Here is a 5912-nt window from a genome sequence, read left to right on the forward strand (position 1 = left end):
TATTGAAGAGAAATAAATGTTCAGAAATTACTGGGGTGCGCCCCCAGACAAAGATGGCGGAGAGGAAGGACCAGCAGAGGAAAACAGGGCTTTCAACTCATCAATCGATATTAAGGGATGCTCCAGGATCTTCCTCAGGATGGTGGGGTCTTGCTTCCAAACTCCTCATCCAACTTGGACAATTTCTTCTTGGCTTTGGAGTTGTACAGCGGAGTCTCTTTCCTGCCCAGACCCTGAGTAGAGTAAGCATAACCATCCTTCAGACCGGCCTCGTGTCACACCCCGATTTTACCACGTGTCACCGGTGGGCCCGGTGGGGGTTCCGTGACGTAGTTGATATCATCATAGTCAAACCACACAATTTAAATGCACAGCGGAAGCAAAATATATTACAATCCGATATGAAGTAATATCCAAGTACTACAAACGGAAAGTAAAAGATCCACAGGCGGATCGCAAGATAAAATAAAATATTGTTCAACAGAGTTCAGGCATCTAAGCTTGCGAGACTTCTATTTGATGCTAGGAGAAACCAGTCTATTACGCGTAGTACCTGCACTTAGTCTTTTTGGGAAAATACGTCAGTTTTCACTGGTAAATACAATTTAATTGACTCATTTTGAAAAGGTTTTAAAAATTGATTTGAATGCCCGTGGCACAAAACATTTTATAACTTGGGACAATTATTTGCCTATAATCTTGTAAAAGAATTACATGTTTGTTAGCGTTCAGTATCCGGGTCGTGCCGGATTAAAGTTTAATAGACACACCACATAGTATAGTTCCGCCGCGAGATTTCTTCTCGTACCGACTGTTATACTTTATTTAATGCACTACGGGTGTACGCCTACACCCGTATGCTAAGGTCGTGGCCATTCTTTGAATGATGCCAAGGATATCCGGGACATGGTCATTAAGCCCCCAAAGGCGTTATACAAACAAAACAGCATTTTCAAACGGGTCACATTGATAATACCCAACTACTAATGAGTTAGGGTCAATTGCCCGACCAAGCGGTATTTTATATACCGTACCCCAAGCCCGTATAAGGGAAAATAAGTTAAAAGTATTTACCTGAGCTAAATATAAATTTAATCCCAGCCGTATGCCACCAAGCAAGTACAGATAGCTTTTACCGGGCTCCTAAATCTGGAACGAAGGTTTTTAATAACCTATTAGATTTCTAACGGGTCTTTAATTTGGCCTAAGCCTAGACCGGTTAGTTCTTAAATGAAGATTATGGTTTAAACGCACGATAAGGCGAAGACCGTTTTTAGAATGTGGTTTTGACCCAACAAGCTTGCATACTTGTTTAATATGGGTAACTTAATCACATTCTGGATTTTGAGACCGAAATGATATGGTTTGACCCGTTTCGGCTATAATGGGTAAACTAGTTACCTACGCCGATCCGAACGCATAAAGTGCGTAACGAGTAACCATAAGAGTCATATACAAGTTTCCTAAGTTAATATGCCTTAAACATGTTGTGATATCAGAATGATACCTTCCATCATGCCCCAAATGGTTTTAAACCCAATTTATGCCTCATAAGGGCATTTTGGTCATTTTAAAGGGTGTAAAAGGGTTTAAATAATAACCTGAGTTACAGGTCTGATTAAATCAGTAAATAAACTTAATTTACTAAGTTATAACAGTAGGGTATTAATCCTTATGTGAAATTTATCAATCTTAATCATTCTAGACACCGTAGGGGCGTTTTGGTAATTTCACAAATGCCTAAAAGGTCAAAACAGAAATTCTGAGTTTAAGTTATCCTCCTACTGTTAAAATATAAAATTTTACTGAATACATCAGTAGGTTTCAATCCCATATGCTTAAATAGGTTCTAGTGCATACTTATGTGCTAAAAACGCTTAAAAAAGGCGATTTGGAGCCATTTCCGGGTTTTATAAAGAAAGCTGATATTTTTAAAATTCCAAAAGGCTCAAAATAATATATTTAATATATTAGATCAGTAGAAAAAGGTTTGGGGTCAATCGGATTTATAAAACTCATTTTATGGCTTAAAAGGGCAAAACCGGCATTAGCCGAATTAAGCTTAGAACACTAAGTTATGCTCAGCCTAAAATTGAATAAAAATCTTTAAAAATCCCAAAATATTATTTTAATACAGTAGGTATAAAGTTTTATACAAAAATTTGGTTTTAGATAGGCTATATGCAATTTACGCTATCTAATTACTAAAGAAGCTTCTAATTACGCTATTGAGCATAACTCCTAATCTGGACATCAAACTGATGTCAGATTTTATGGACAAGTTTATAACTCAATAGTGAAGGTTTCTATCCTCTCACATTTTCAAAAATATTGTTTTAAGGTCAAAAGGGCATAACGGTCAACAATTCGGCATATAACGGAAACTTGCAAATGAATAGGATAACTAAGGATTCAGGTTGTATAACCTTAGAGGGTTACACTAACCCATAACATGATCCTAAAGGAATCCTAAGGCATATCTAAATAAGTCTAATTCGGGTCAGAACTGAAAGTCAAAGCAAAAGTCAACTTTCGCGACTTTCGGCTCCGAACCGGGCCTATACTTAGAATTGTCGGGTTGAATCATGCTTAGACATGTTCAACTAATATTTACCAAGTTATTAATGTGGCAAAACTGATTTTATGACTTCTAATTTAATAGTTATGCATTTTATTTAAAACTAACCCGTTTGACTTTAATTTGACCCGACAATTAAACTAAGTAAACGTGGTAATTAGGAGGCGCCCTTTTGAGGGTTAATCACCTACCTAATTACGGTCACGTAGCCATGTTCGTTCTGAACCATGGCTCAACCGATTAAAAGTCAAAGCGTTTATCGAAACGTTTGACCTTTCGGCTATAACCGCTAGAAATTTAAACTAGGCACGAAAGGGTACTTACAAGAGGTCCTATGAACTGAAGGAGGTTCTCAAAAAGAGTTCAAGACCCTCACAAATTAGAGATCATAGCAGATTTGAAGGAAATGGTGCAAATGAGAGCCAAATTCAATGGGTATATATAGGTTTTTGAGGACCGTTAGGATCGTTTCTTGATAAACGTGATCACATCTAGACCGTACACCTTTACCCCTTGTTTTAGCAATCTATGGGCTGCCCAAGGACTGAAGAAAACCATTTGCAATTGATTAAAACAGCTGTAACAGCTGGTAACAGCTGGAAATCAAGTTTCTAAAATGGCAGTTTTGGTCCCTGTATGCTTCTAGCCCCTTTCTGATGCGTTTGAGGCCCGTTAAACCATTTTTAAGGCTATAAAATGATGCCTAAGCATAGGGAATATGAAACATGCTCAAAAATATGCCGGATGTCAGTTCGTTTGGTCGTACGGTCACGTTGTTCGGCTAATTACGACGGAACACGGACGGACGCGAAAAACGATTCAAACGACGCGACGAATGGAATTTTATCATGGCGATCACTAAAATAAAATATTTTAGTGCTTACATAAATTTTTGGGTGTCCGGGGATATTCAGAATGCGAGATATGCCCAAAAGTGCAAACTTGTGCACTTTTTGACACTTTTAGTCCCTGCATGACATAAAAGTTTATTTTTGCGCACCAAACACCTCTAATCCTATACCTAAGCTATATAAAGGATAAATAGGGTATGTTTAACTTATGAACATATTCCGGAAGGTCTGTTACCATACGATTCGACCTCCTTTTGCAGTTTGACGCAATTAGTCCCTTAATCGCGCAAAGTAGCGCAAAATGCCGTTTAATGACATCTAAGCCTTCCATGGCCCATATTAATCATTCCCAAGCATAGACTTAAATATTACTATGCTCTCGTTCGCTTAAATGGTCACCGAATGGCGTAGATTCAAAAGTTGACGCTTTAGGCCCCTCTATTGCGCAACTTGCGCATTTCATCATTTATTAGCATTGAAGCCTCATTTAATCCATATTAGACATCCTTGCTAGTATTATTAAACATCACGATGCTTCGGGTTCGCTAAAAGGCCATTCAGAGGTATAATTAAACATATTGACGCTTTTAGTCCCTCTAACTTGCAAAGTTGCGCGTAACTTTACTTATAGGCATAAAAACCTTAGTTGGCCATTACTTGGCATTCCCGAGAGTATAATTAAATATCATGAAGCTCCCGGTTTGTTAAAAGGTCACTCAGAGGTAAGAATTAACATGTTGACGCTTTTAACCCTTCATTGCGCAAACTTTCAATTAATTATGCAAACGGCTACACTTTATCATCAAGTGGCACATTTGGGAACATCACCATCGTGAGAGGTTATTTAGAAACTTATTTTAGGTATGCTAATACTTCCAGTCCTTTCAAAATCAAAGTTTTCGATTTTTCGAAAAATTAGTCCCTAAATTTCACTGTTCGACTTTATTAGGGTTTATTACACGTGTCAATACATCATTGGACGTGATTTTTACGAGGTGTTACACCTCGTAGCCGACATCCCGGTAAGCCCTGTATATCTCCTCCAAACCGCTCTTAAAATCCTCCGACTGGGCAACCGCGGCAAGGAAGGCTCCAAAGCCTTCAGTAATGAGCCAATGCTTTTCCCTCGCCAATTGCTGATTGTCATCGGAGGTTATCCCGTAGTCCACGTACATGGTGTTGAGCTGCTCCTGGGAAACGGAGCCAACCTCCTTCAAATACTTCAACTCAGCAACCAACCCTTCTTTCTCTCCCATCAGCACCGCCATCTCCTGCTCCCAGGCTCGCTCCTTCTTCTCCAACATGGCTCCAGTCCCCTGGACAAAAGATCAATTTATATAAAAAAGGGGGGGAGAAGGACTACATACCTTCTTCTCCTGCAACTTCCTCTCAGCTTCAACTACTTGGCACCTAAGTCCAGCAGCAACAGATTGGGAAGCCTTAAGCTTAGCCTTGAGCCCTTTATTTGCCCTCCTCAGATCATCAATCCTCTGCAACATACCAGCCCCGCTAAAAAAGCTCTCAGAAAGGGACATGCTGTACTGATCCTCGAAAAGATCATCCCTCAAAGCGGAATTCACAAACTTATGGGAAGGAGGAACAGCATGACTCAAGAAGTCTCTAGCAGACTCAGGAGTCCCTATCACCGAGGAACTGGTCACCTTCCATTTGGGGACATAAGTAAGTGGGATAGCGTCAGCAAACAGAGGAGCGAGAGGGGATCGATGAGTGGGACCCTCAAGGAGAGTGGGTTTGCTAGTCCTAGTAGCATGAGAGGGCGAAAGCTCAAAAGCTGAGGAAAAACGGGCTATGCCCACCTCAGAGGCCTTATCCCGAACACGGGAAGAAGAGGGACCAGTAGGAATCTCTATGGGCTCCCGAGAACTCCCCTGCAGAATAAGAAAAAGGGATATCAGAGACAAGACAAGAACAGCAAAAATGGAACGAAAGGAAGACAAGACTTACCAGCAAAGGAGCACTCACTAGGCTCGAAGACCTCAGATGTTTAGATAGAGAGCCTCTGATCCCAACGGGGGGAAGATCAGAGACAGCTTTTGATGAAGGAGGGGGTTTTTGACCACTGGCACTCCGAAGTCTTTGGTGGATATTGCGGGGAGCAGGGGCTGGATGAGGACTGGCAGATCTCCTCTTACGAACTAACTGAATTTCCACATCTTCATCATCACTCTGGCCCGAATGATGAACAAGAGGAAAGTCAGGGGAACTTACCTCCTCATCAGAAGGGTTGTCCTCATCACCACCCATGGCGGTGGAACCCCCAACCTGGGCGGATCTCCCAGTAACCTGCACCTCCGCATTCAATCCGAGATCGGTCTCGTTGTCAACCACAAACTTGACATCTTTGGAATCACCCTGAAGTAGCCGCCACAAAGTTATCTCTACACAAAGAAGGAACACTAAAGATGACTGCACAATCTTTAAAACATAAAAAAGGGCAACCACAACAGATCAAGAGTAAAGAA

Source organism: Helianthus annuus, chromosome 6 (assembly GCF_002127325.2).
Source record: "Helianthus annuus cultivar XRQ/B chromosome 6, HanXRQr2.0-SUNRISE, whole genome shotgun sequence".
Lineage (NCBI taxonomy): Eukaryota > Viridiplantae > Streptophyta > Magnoliopsida > Asterales > Asteraceae > Helianthus > Helianthus annuus.